This window comes from Bos taurus, chromosome 20 (assembly GCF_002263795.3).
Source record: "Bos taurus isolate L1 Dominette 01449 registration number 42190680 breed Hereford chromosome 20, ARS-UCD2.0, whole genome shotgun sequence".
NCBI classification, from domain to species: domain Eukaryota; kingdom Metazoa; phylum Chordata; class Mammalia; order Artiodactyla; family Bovidae; genus Bos; species Bos taurus.
In genome coordinates, this window is record NC_037347.1 from 60260114 (window position 1) to 60273870 (window position 13757).

Here is a 13757-nt window from a genome sequence, read left to right on the forward strand (position 1 = left end):
GGACTATACAGTCTGCGGAATTTTCCAGGCCAGAATACTGGAGTGGGTAGCCTTTCTCTTCTCCAGGGGATCTTCCCAACCCAGGAGTCAAATCCACATCTCCCGCATTGCAGGCAGATTTTTACCATCTGAGTCACAAGCGAAACCCAAGAATACTGGGGTGGGTAGCCTATCCTTTCTCCTGGGGATCTTTCCCACCCAGGATTTGAACCAGTGTCTCTTGCATTGCAAGAGGATTCTTTACCAACTGAGCTAATATGAGCCAATGTTTGAGCTTGAGTCCAGAGGCAGGTAATTTTATTCAGAGGAGGATCAGTCTTTTTGTTCTATTCAGGACTTAAAAGGATTGAAGGTGGCCCACCTACAGTAGGAGGAGCAGTCAGCTTTGCTTTACTGATTTAAATGTTAAATCATCTGAAAAACAACGTCCTTAAAGAAACACCATAATATATTTGGCCCAATATCTGGACACCCTGTAGCTCAGTCCAGTTGGCAAGGAAAATTAGGCGTCATGATTTACGGTTTTCATGCATTTGTGTTTATTATTTCCAGGGCCAAAGAAAACACAATAATCAAAACCCATTTCATGTAGCATCCACTAAGCTTCGTTCAGAGACTTAAAATAGTATTTTTTAATTAACCTGCAGATATTCTCAAAAAAGGAAACTCTATTACTGTAATGTGAGGATTAAACTCATGTCCATGATCAAACCCACAGAGTTTGATGTGATTTTGGCTCCATATTTTCTTTTCTTCATTGTTCCCACATAATATATTTTATGAAATCAGTAGTGTGTCTCTATTATTTCTGTTTCTTCTTTTCCTTCTGCTTATTTTTCATAATTTCAAAAATTTTAAATAAGCATTGTATCTAAAGAAATGACAATTTCCATTTTAAATAAATCTCTTTCCATTAACACTATTCTGTATTCTAGAGCAGGCTTCTCTGTAACTCTTTTTCACTTTATAATTTGCTACAATATTACCTACAAAGACTGCAAGATAATGGACCATTATTAAAATTACCCAATTAAATTACTAATGCATTTATAAATCCTTATTAATACTTTTGATACAAACCTCTTTATCATTAAAAAGTCTTACTTTATAATGTGACTCAAATATAATACCTTAGCTCAGAGACTTGCCTGGTGGTCTAGCCATTAAAAATCTGCCTTCCAGTGCAAGGGATGGAGGTTAGATCCCTGGTCAGGGAACTAAGATCCCACATGCCACAGGATAACTAAACCTGTCTGCTTCAACTAGAGAAAGTCCACAAAATGTAATAGCAACAAAAGCCTGCACACACTGCAATGAAGACCTAGTTAAGCCAAAATAAAAACAAACAAACAAAAATAGTAACAACAACAACAAACCCCAACAATTTAAGTTTTTTTTTTTTTTTAAGGAAAAATATCTCAGGTCAGGTATGGCACTGCTCTGTTGTTCAGTCGCTCAGCCACGTCCCACTCTTTGTGACCCCATGGACGGCAGCGCACCAGGCTTCCCTGTCCTTCACCACCTCCCTGAGTTTGCTCAAATGCGTGTCCATCGAGGCGGTGATGCCATCCAACCATCTCTTCCTCTGTTGTCCCTTTCTCCTCCTGTCTTCCATTTTCCCCAGCATCAGGGTTTTTTCCAATGAGTTGACTGTTCGCATCAAGGTGGCCAAAGTATTGGAGCTTCAGCTTCAGCATCAGTCCTTCTGATGAATATTCAGGACTGATTTCCTTTAGGACTGAGAGGTTTGATCTCCTTGCAGTCCAAGGGACTCTCAAAGTATTCTCCAACACCACAGACCAAAAACATCAATTACTTGTTGGTCAGCTTTCTTTATGGTTCAACTCTCACATCCATAATGGATATTAGTTTTTAAGAATATTATTATAAATGTTTGTGTTTATGCCTTAATGTTTTTCTTTTGTTTTCCTTCTTTATTTTGTTTGACTTCTACATGGAAGAAAAAATTCCTGTAAGATTTAGTGGACAAAAGCAGTCTCTTTATTAATTTGCTTCACTTCAGACTTAGTGCTTAATTCTTAACATATTTTTTGAATAATTTTTCTTAGTCCCCTTCTATAGGGGATCTTCCTGATCTAGGGGTTAAACCTTGGTCTCTAGGATTGCAGACAGATTCTTTACTGTCTGAGCCACTAGGGAAGCCCTCGAAGAATTTAATACTTTTATATTTCAAAATAATAATAATATTCTCTTCACTTTTGCCAGATATAATGTAAAAATTCAAAATATTCTATTCTGCTGTTAAAAAATGTCTTCTTGGTTTATATGCAAATTATGCTAATAGGATTCTTCATATATTCATATGAAGAATGTACAGATATTGTATGCTGCTGCTGTTAAGTCGCTTCAGTCGTGTCTGACTCTGCGCAACCCAATGGACGGCAGCCCACCAGGCTCCCACCTCCCTAGGATTCTCCAGGCAAGAACACTGGAGTGGGCTGCCATTTCCTTCTCCAATGCATGAAAGTGGAAAGTGAAAGTGAAGTCGCTCAGTCATATCCGACTCTTTGCGACCCCATGGACTGCAGCCTACCAGGCTCCTCCATCCATGGGATTTTCCAGGCAAGAGTACTGGAGTGGGGTGCCATACAGATATTGTATACTAAGACAGATATATATATATATATATATATATATATATATATATATGCATACTCAATCACTTCAGTCATGCCTAATTGAGTCACTGAGTGAGTTTCCATGACCTCCTTCAGGGGATCTTCCTGACCCAGGGATCTAAACTGGGTCTAAACTTCCCTGGATCTAAACTTCCTAACCCAGGGATCTTATGTGTCCTGCATTGGCAGGCAAGTTCTTTACCACTAGCACCACCTAGGAAGACCATACAAATACATACCTGCAATAATACTTCCAGTATCAAAGCAATGCATGAGAAAGGGATTTAGTTCTATGCAACACAAAATAGTTCCTTAAAATTGGAAGAAAATATTTCTGTATATATTTTTCTAGAAAGCACTATTTCACTGCTTACTAAAATTTTCATTCCCCCCTACTTATGTAATTCTTTAATCATTGAGATCCCGTGCACACCTATAGCATTATGTATTATACAAAGAAAAATATATAAATGGAAGAATCTGACCTGTTATCAATCTAAAACATCAAATATATGTTAATTGTTATAAGTTGCAACATGTTTTAGCAAAGAAGCATCTTTAATGTTGCTTCACCTTGTATTTGGTATTAGAACATAAGGCAATCAAGATGAAATATTTTAAGATATCAGCTAAATGTTTCTATCTTTAAGGTCCTTTTTGATGATCTTAACTACGTCTGATTCTTATGTGTGTGTGGGTGCTAATTCACTTCAGTCATGTCTTACTCTTTGCAACCCCATGGACTATAACCCCTCAGTCTCCTCTGTTCATGGAATTCTCTAGGCAAGAATACTGGAGTGGGTAGCCATTCCCTTCTCCAGGGGACATTCCTGACCCAGGAATTAAACCCAAGTCTATTGCACTGTAGGCAGATTCTTTGCCATCGGAGCTACCAGGGAAGTCTGTGTGTGATTCTCAGTCACATGCAATCTAGGGATGAATTCATGGAAGACGTTATTCATTTTTATTACTCTTCTTAGTTTCCAGGATTTCTTCTGATGATTAGTTTTTATCTCTGCTTAGATCATCCATCTGTGCTTTCATGTTGTCTATTTTTTATTTAGGGTCCTGTACATATTAATCATAGTTATTTTCAACACTATATCTGATAATTCCAAAATCTTTGTCATGGATAATTTTGGTTTTGATAATAGCTTTGTGTCTTCTTTGAGATAGGAATGAAACTGAACTTTCCCACCAATCCCAAAGAAAGGCAATGCCAAAGAATGTTCAAACCACAGCACAGTTGCGCTCATCTCACATGCTAGCAAAGTAATTCTCAAAGTTCTTCAAGCCAGCCTTCAATAGTATGTGAACCGAGAAGTTCCAGATGTTCAAGCTGGGTTTAGAAAAGGCAGAAGAACCAGAGATCAAATTGCCAACATTCACTGGATCATGGGAAAAGCAATAGAGTTCCAGAAAAACATATACTTCTGCTTTATTGACTATGCCAAAGCTTTTGACTGTGTGGATTATAGTCAGTTCAGTCCAGTCACTCAGTTATGTCCAATTCTTTGCAACCCCATGGACTGCAGCATGCCAGGCTTCCATGTCCATCGCCAAATCCCAGAGCTTGCTCAAAACTCATGTCCATCGAATAGGTGAGGCCATCCAACCCTCTCATCCTATGGAAAATTCTTAAAGAGGTGGAAATACCAGACCATCTTACCTGCCTCCTGAGAAATTTGTATGCAGGTCAAGAAGCAACAGTTAGAACTGGACATGGAACAACAAGCTTGTTCCAAATTGGGAAAGGAGTATGTCAAGGCTGTATATTGTCACCCTGCTTATTTAACTTACATGCAGAGTACATCAAGTAAAATGCTAGGCTGGATGAAGCACGAGCTGGTATCAAAATTGCAGGAAGAAATATCAATAATCTCAGATATGCAGATGACACAATCCTTATGGCAGAAAGTGAAGAGGAATTAAAGAGCCTCTTAATGAATGTGAAAGAGGAGAGTGAAAAAACTGGCTTAAAATTCAACATTCAAAAAACAAAGATCATGGCATCACTCCAGTTGCCAGCATCTGAAATTAAGCAAAATTTCTTTTCCACCAACCTGCCCTGCTCATTGGCTTTTAAAAGGTGATTTGCAAGATCCCACACCTTTAAGAAACGCCTATAGGCACATCAGTTCCATTCAGTCGCTCTGTTGTGTCTGACTCTTTGTGACCCAGTGGACTGCAGCATACTGACCAGGTTTCCTTGTCAATCACCAACTCCTAGAGCTTGCTCAAACACGTGTCCATCGAGTCAGTATTGCCATCCAACCATCTCATCCTTTATCCCCTTCTCCTCCTGCCTTTAGTCTTTCCCAGCATCAGCATCTTTTCCAGTGAATCAGTTCTTCACATCAGGTGGCCGAGGGACTGGTATTTCAGCTTCAGCATCAGTTCTTCCAAAGAATATTCAGAACTTATTTCCTTTAGGATGGACTGGTTTGATCTTCTTGCAGTCCAAGGGACTCTCAAAAGTCTTCCCCAACACCATAGTTAAAAAGCATAAATTTTTCAGGACTCAGTTTTCTTTATACACCAACTCTCACATTCATACATGTCTATTGGAAAAACCACAGCTTTGACTAGGTGGACACTTGTCGGCAAAGTAACATTTCTCATTTTTAATAAGCTGTCTAGATGGGGAAACAGTGGAAACAGTGTCAGACTTTATTTTGGGGGCTCCAAAATCACTGCAGATGGTGACTGCAGCCATGAAATTAAAAGACACTTACTCCTTGGAAGGAAAGCTGTGACCAACCTAGATAGCATATTCAAAAGCAGAGACATTACTTTGCCAACAAAGGGTCTGTCTGGTCAAGGCTATGGTTTATCCAGTTGTCATGTATGGATGTGAGAGTTGGACTGTGAAGAGGGCTGAGCACCGAAGAATTGATGCTTTTAAACTGTGGTGTTGGAAAAGACTCTTGAGAGTCCCTTGGACTGCAAGGAGATCCAACCAGTCCATTCTGAAGGACATCAGCCCTGGGATTTCTTTGGAAGGAATGATGCTAAAGCTGAAACTCCAGGACTTTGGCTACTTCATGCGAAGAGCTGACTCATTGGAAAAAACTTTGATGCTAGGAGGGATTGGGGGCAGGAGGAGAAGGGGACGACAGAGGGTGAGATGGCTGGATAGCATCACTGACTCACTGGACGTGAGTCTGAGTGAACTCTGGAAGTTGGTGATGGACAGGGAGGCCTGGCGTGCTGCGATTCATGGGGTCACAAAGAGTCAGACATGATGGAGCGACTGAACTGAACCGAATGGAACTAGATTAGCTACAGATTTTCTTCCAAAGAGCAAGTGTCTTTTAATTTCATGGTTGCAGTCACCATCTGCAGTGATTTTCAGTTCAGTTCAGTTCATTTCAGTCTCTCAGTTGTGTCCGACTCTTTGCCACCCCATGAACCACAGCACGCCAGGCCTCCCTGTCCGTCACCAACTCCCGGATTCCACCAAAACTCATGTCCATTGAGTAGGTGATGCCATCCAATCATCTCATCCTCTGTCCTCCCCTTCTCCTTCTGCCTTCGATCTTTCCCAGCATCAGAGTCTTTTCCAATGAGTCAACTCTTTGCATCAGGTGGACAAGTATTAGAGTTTCAGCTCCAACATCAGTCCTTCCAGTGAACACCCAGGACTGATCTCCTTTAGGATAGACTGGTTGGATCTCTTTGCAGTCCAAGGGACTCTCAAGAGTCTTCTCCAAGACCACAGTTCAAAAGCATCAATTCTTTGGTGCTCAGCTTTCTTTTTTTTTTTTTTTTAATTTCATTTTATTTTTAAACTTTACATAATTGTATTAGTTTTGCCAAATATCAAAATGAATCCACCACAGGTATACATGTATTCCCCATCCTGAACCCTCCTCCCTCCTCCCTCCCCATACCATCCCTCTGGGTCATCCCAGTGCACTAGCCCCAAGCATCCAGTATCGTGTATCGAACCTGGACTGGCAACTCGTTTCTTACATGATATTTTACATGTTTCAATGTCATTCTCCCAAATCTTCCCACCCTCTCCCTCTCCCACAGAGTCCATAAGACTGTTGTATACATCAGTGTCTCTTTTGCTGTCTCGTACACCGGGTTATTATTACCATCTTTCTAAATTCCATATATATGTGTTAGTATACTATATTTATGTTTTTCCTTCTGGCTTACTTCACTCTGTATAATAGGCTCCAGTTTCATCCACCTCATTAGAACTGATTCAAATGTATTCTTTTTAATGGCTGAGTAATACTCCATTGTGTATATGTACCACAGCTTTCTTATCCATTCATCTGCTGATGGACATCTAGGTTGCTTCCATGTCCTGGCTATTATAGATCAATGGAATAAAATAGAAAGCCCAGAGATAAATCCACGCACATATGGACACCTTATCTTTGACAAAGGAGGCAAGAATATACAATGGATTAAAGACAATCTCTTTAACAAGTGGTGCTGGGAAATCTGGTCGACCACTTGTAAAAGAATGAAACTAGACCACTTTCTAACACCATACACAAAAATAAACTCAAAATGGATTAAAGATCTAAACGTAAGACCAGAAACTATAAAACTCCTAGAGGAGAACATAGGCAAAACACTCTCTGACATACATCACAGCAGGATCCTCTATGACCCACCTCCCAGAATATTGGAAATAAAATCAAAAATAACCAAATGGGACCTAATTAACCTTAAAAGCTTCTGCACATCAAAGGAAACTATTAGCAAGGTGAAAAGACAGCCTTCAGAATGGGAGAAAATAATAGCAAATGAAGCAACTGTCAAACAACTAATCTCAAAAATATACAAGCAACTCCTACAGCTCAACTTCAGAAAAATAAATGACCCAATCAAAAAATGGGCCAAAGAACTAAATAGACATTTCTCCAAAGAAGACATACAGATGGCTAACAAACACATGAAAAGATGCTCAACATCACTCATTATCAGCTTTCTTTATAGTCCAACTCTCAGATCCATATATGACCACTGGAAAAACCATAGCCTTTTCTAGATGGGCCTTTGTTGACAAAGTAATGTCTCTGCTTTTTAATATGTTGGTTAGGTTGGTCATAACTTTCCTACCAAGGAGTAAGTGTCTTTTAATTTCATGGCTGCAATCACCATCTGCAGTGATTTTGGAGCCCAGAAAAATAAAGTCAGCCACTGTTTCCACTGTTTCTCCATATATTTGCCATGAAGTGATGGGACCAGATGCCATGATCTTCGTTTTCTGAATGTTGAGCTTTAAGCCAACTTTTCCACTCTCCTCTTTCACTTTCATCAAGAGGCTCTTAGTCCTTCTTTATTTTCTGCCCTAAGGGTGGTGTCCTGAGGTTATTGATATTTCTCCCGGCAATCTTGATTCCAGCTTGTGCTTCTTCCAGCACAGTGTTTCTCATCATATACTCTCCATATAAGTTAAATAAGCAGGGTGACAATATACAGCCTTGACATACTCCTTTTCCTATTTGGAACCAGTCTGTTGTTCCATGTCCAGTTCTAACTGTTGCTTCCCGACCTGCATACAGATTTCTCAAGAGGCAGGTCAGGTGGTCTGGTATTCCCATCTCTTTCAGAATTTTCCACAGTTTATTGTGATCCAGACAGTCAAAGGGTTTGGTATAGTCAATAAAGCAGAAACAGATGTTTTTCTGGAACTCTCTTGCTTTTTCCACGATCCAGCGGATGTTGGCAATTTGATCTCTGGATCCTCTGCCTTTTCTAAAACCAGCTTGAACATCAGGAAGTTCACGGTTCACATATTGCTGAAGCCTGGCTTGGAGAATTTTGAGCATTACTTTACTAGCGTGTGAGATGAGTGCAGTGATTTCGGATCTACTCCAAAATAAAGTATCTCATTGTTTCCATTGTTTCTCCGTCTATTTGCCATGAAGTGATGGGACTGGATGCCATGATCTTCATTTTTTGAATGTTGAGTTTTAAACCGACTTTTTCTCTCTCCTCTTTCACTTTCACCAAGAGGCTCTTTAGTTCCTCTTCATTTTCTGTCATACGGGAGGTGTCATCTGCATATCTGAAGATATTGATATACCACGTAGTTGTGTAATAATCTTACATTCCTTGTTCATGACACAAAAATATTTTCTCCTAATGGTGTTTATGTTGAAATAATCATTCTAGAAAAGTGCTCATTGTAATGTAGTTACAATACATTGAATATATGCAAACTAAATCATCCAGCTTTGCTTTAGTTCTTAAAATGGACATTCCATATACTGGTCTTAATACACTGATTGTGCCATTGGATGTTCTTCCTTTTTATCTAGAAACGATTTGTTGCTTCATAAATATATAAGCTGTTGCTAAGTCACTTCAGTAGTGTCTGACTCTGTGCAACCCCATAGACGGCAGCCCACCAGGCTCCCCCATCCCTGGGATTCTCCAGGCAAGAACACTGGAGTGGGTTGCCATTTCCCTCTCCAATGGATGAAAGTGAAAAGTGAAAGTGAAGTCGTTCATTCGTGTCCGACTCTTAGCGACCCCATGGACTGCAGCCTACCAGGCTCCTCCGCCATGGGATTTTCCAGGCAAGAGTACGGGAGTGGAGTGCCACCGCCTTCTCCGGAAATATATAAGCTAGCATCGTTCTATTCTATGCACAGAATTCTATTTTTTCCTTCATGTTTTCTATTATCCAGCTTCTTGTATTCCTTTGTTCATGGAATACTTTTTAATGTGCTGCTTCATTTATGTTCATTCCCATCTTGATAGACTGAGGCCTTCTGCCAATCATTTCATGGCAGTCTCAAAATTAGCATTAGCAATTTAGATACAGTATGAATAAAGAGCATCCAACTGCAAAGAATCACAACAAAGGCAGAGAATGAAAATGCTAACTGTGGGCACTAATGCAGCACAAATTTTATATTTTACTCAGGGGTGAGTGTTATGCCTGGCATAAACAGCAAACGGGGGTATGAGCAGTTTATTTCTGAAATTTTACAATAGGTTTATAAAATAAAAAAGTATAGCTCAATGGGAGATACACTATATAAACATTGAACTTATAAAATGATACTCAAAAAGTTGGCAATTTTTACTCCCAAATATTGCAAAGGATAGTCCTATTAGATGGTCCCAAGTTGATGGAATATGACATAAGGTAACTTTTGTTGTTACATAATCAAGATTGAGTCATAAAGATGTCATATAACAAATAAATATAAGAACTTTCATATTCCAGAATTTCAAAATTCATTAGCTGAAAGTTTGTAAAATTTTTCGTTTATAAAATCTACTAATATAGAAGACACCATTATTTAAAATGTTATGGTAGAGTAAAACAAAGTTTCCAAGTATGTGTTACCGCTAAAGCTAGTTCTGTTTAAAGTAAACTAGTATTGTATTATTTCCTATGCTGAAACTTAGGAAAATAATCCATTTTAATAGATTCCTATACCTGATCAAAAATGAAATCAAGAAAACAGTATAAATAAAGTATACTTTATACTTTAAAATATATATGGGATAAATATATGGGGAAAATATAATTTCTCCAATGAGTTGGAATAGTACTTAAAATGATAAGCTAATCAATGGATTTGTGTATGTGTGTGTATGTTTATGTGTGTGCATGTGGTGATATATTTTTCTGTTCTTTACAAGGAAAATGTAGCTACATAAAGATGTCTATTTTCTTTTTATTCCTTTTTATTTTCAAAATTTTACTTGAGCTTTAAAGGATCTCGAGTTTTTACAAATAAAATGTACTAAACCACATAGAAAGTTTTAAAAGTAATGTTAAAAATTTACACAGTATGAATACATTTTTACCCAAAATCTAGTAATCAGCACATTTGCAAGCCATTTATTTCTGAAATCAACATATAAAGCAACTAGCACTATTTCAAGTGAGTGCAGAATGTATGGATCTTTATTTAACATTGGATTGTAATCTTCCTGTTGAGAGAGTCATTAAATCCTGGCAATGGGAATTTCACCATGGCCTTGAAAATGGCTTACCCACAACCTGCCACCTTTATTATTCCTGACAACATGGACTTTGTCAGCAATATTCCCTTCTCTATACTGAAGAATACAGAAACACCAGAATGAGACAATTAATGCTTATCCTTTTACAAAAACTTCTATTTAAATCTTTACTTATTGAAAATAATGGACTCAGGTTTCCCTCATTCAGGGAAAAGTGAAAGTAAGGGTTATCTTTCTACCTACATAGTGATTTTTCTTTTTTGTTTAAATTTGTGCATTATACGGGCTTCCCAGGCAGCTCTAGTGGTAAAAAAACCCGACCGCCAATGCAGGAGACATAAAAGATGCAGGTTCAGTCCCTGGGTGGGGAAGATCCCCTGGAGGAGGGCATGACAACCCACTCCAGTATTCTTATCTGGAGAATCCCATGGACAGAAGAGTCTGGTGGGCTACAGTCCATGCATCTCAAAGAGTTAGACACAACTGAAGCGACTTAGCACCACGTGACTTTATAGCTTATATTAATGTAATTTTTGGAGAAGGCACTGGCGACCCACTCTAGTACTCTTGCCTGGAAAATCCCATGGCGGAGGAGCCTAGTAGGCTGCAGTCCATGGGGTTGCTAAGGGTCGGACATGACTGAGTGACTTCACTTTCACTTTTCACTTTCATGCATTGGAGAAGGAAATGGCAACCCACACCAGTGTTCTTGCCTGGAGAATCCCAGGGACGGGAGCCTGGTGGGCTGCCGTCTATGGGGTCGCACAGAGTCAGACACGACTGAAGCAACTTAGCAGCAGCAGCAGCAATGTAATTCTAAAAGCTAGACTGAAATAATATTCACAATTAGAAGAATAAAATATATGAATCTTTTTCTAAAGGGGCATGCTGGTTTTGTGGGGCCTGAATTCTTGTTTTGGGAGTCCTCCTTTAAGAAAAGAATACAAAATATTTCACTTTGGCAAATTTTACAAATTTTGTGTTGATTGAACACTTCCAAGATAACTTCTGTTTGTTTAGTAACTAAGCCGTGTCCACCTCTTTTGCATCCCCATGGACTGTAGCCCTCCAGGATCTTTCTCTGTCCATGGAAACTCCTGGATAAGAACACTGGAGAAGGTTATTTCCTTCTCCAAGGATAATTCCAAGATAACTTTAAGGCTTTGGAATAAGTCATATGTGTAAAGAGTACTTGTCTTTAGGATTTATTAGCTTCATACCAAGTCTATCTCTGAATTCTTTGTACAAATGGACCTGTAATAAGAACATAGTTTGTAGTGGGTTGTATTAGAACATGAGAGGAAGATTCATATTTAAGTGATTTATTGAGGAAGAAAGGATGGAAAACACACAGGACAGATCAGGGGACTAACAAGCAAGAATGCAGTCTTGGCCAGAGACCAGCCCAATCCCAAAGGTAACACACAGAACTGGTCTCATCTCAAGGTCAGGGAACACGCTTCATTCCCCAGATCAGTCATTCCTGTCTATGAGTTGCTGGAGGGGAAAAAACCATATTCCCTCTGTGAAGACTTCTGTTCTTATAGGCAAGTCTCCAGAAAAATGGAAGTTCTGAGCTGTTTACAGCCAACATTCACAGCAGCTAGGGGATGAACCTGGCAAGACACAAATAGCACCCACCAGAGGACATCTTTGTATTTAAAAATATTTCAAAGCACCTTTCAATACTAAGTGAACTTTTAGTATTGATATACTAATATGATATAATGATCCAATGATATAATAATAATTTTGGTGCCATGTACTCAACTCTTTGTGACCCTATAGACTATAGCCTGCCAGTCTCCTCTGTCCATGGAATTTTCCAGAATACTGAACTGGATTACCATTTCCTCCTCTGGGGGACCTTTCCAACCCACAGATTGAACCTGTATCTCCTGTGTCTCCTGAATTTCAGGCAAATTCTTTACCCTCTGAGCCATCAGGTAAGCCCAATAATTATTACTGAACTAGTATTAACTGAGGGGAATTCCCTGGTGGCTTAGAAGGTAAATTGTCTACCTGCAATGCAGGAGACCTGGGTTCAATATCTGGATTGGGAAGATCCTCTGGAGAAGGAAATGGCAATCCACTCCTGTATTCTTACCTAGAAAATTCCACTGACAGAGGAGCCTGGTAGGTTACAGTCCATGGGGTTGCAGAGTTGGACATGACTGAGGAACTAACACACACAACACTTTAATAAGTGATAGTTCTAGAAAGCATCAGGCATCTATCTTGTTATTTTTGCCAACATTCACTTAACTTGCACAAAACTGTGCAAGTTGGGTATTCCATAACCTTCTAGGAAGTCATTCAGATCTCAAACATTGAAAATAAATTATTTGTTTTAACATTTTCTCCAAAGACAGACATACAGTAACTTGAGACAACAGCATCTTTTTCCAGCTGGATCAGAGCTGCCATCTAGGCTAGCAGTAAGCCTGATCATTTATAATTATGATGTCTCTTCAGGGTACTGGATATAATTATTATCTGGTAACCAACAATGTTATAGAGATCATGCTGGTGTTCCAGCACAGGAGTTTATCACAGGGTAAGCTTTCTTCCATTTTAAGATAAAGTCAAGTCTATCAGAATATAGTATTAAAGTTCAATTGCTATGCAACGAAGTACCTCAAACTTAGCATCTTAAAACACCTCCAGGTTTTTGGGTCAGAGGTATTGGCTGGACTCAACTGAATGTTCTTGAGGTCACACACACTTAAGCTGTATATTCCTATATATAGGAATTGCAACACTAATCAAATTTTATGTGATACACACACATTCAACATTTAATCAACAACAATTGTAATTTTTCCACTAACTTAATTATAGTTTGTCCAGGCACTGTTTTAAAATTTGGACATATAAGTGCAAATATATAGAGAATTAGAGGTATAAGTAGATATAGAGTTAGATAAACAAGTAGATATAAAGACAAGGTATGATATATCTATTATATATATATATATATATATATATATATATATATATATATATGTATGTATGTTTTATTACTAAACTGCCCTCATGAACTTATTCTTCAGTCCTCTTCCTCTTACAGGCTTTTCATGATTAGTAAATGGAATTATATGACTAAATGTATCAGAGTCATTTCAACTAATCTTTTCCCCTTCTGTCTCACAGTCAGTCTGC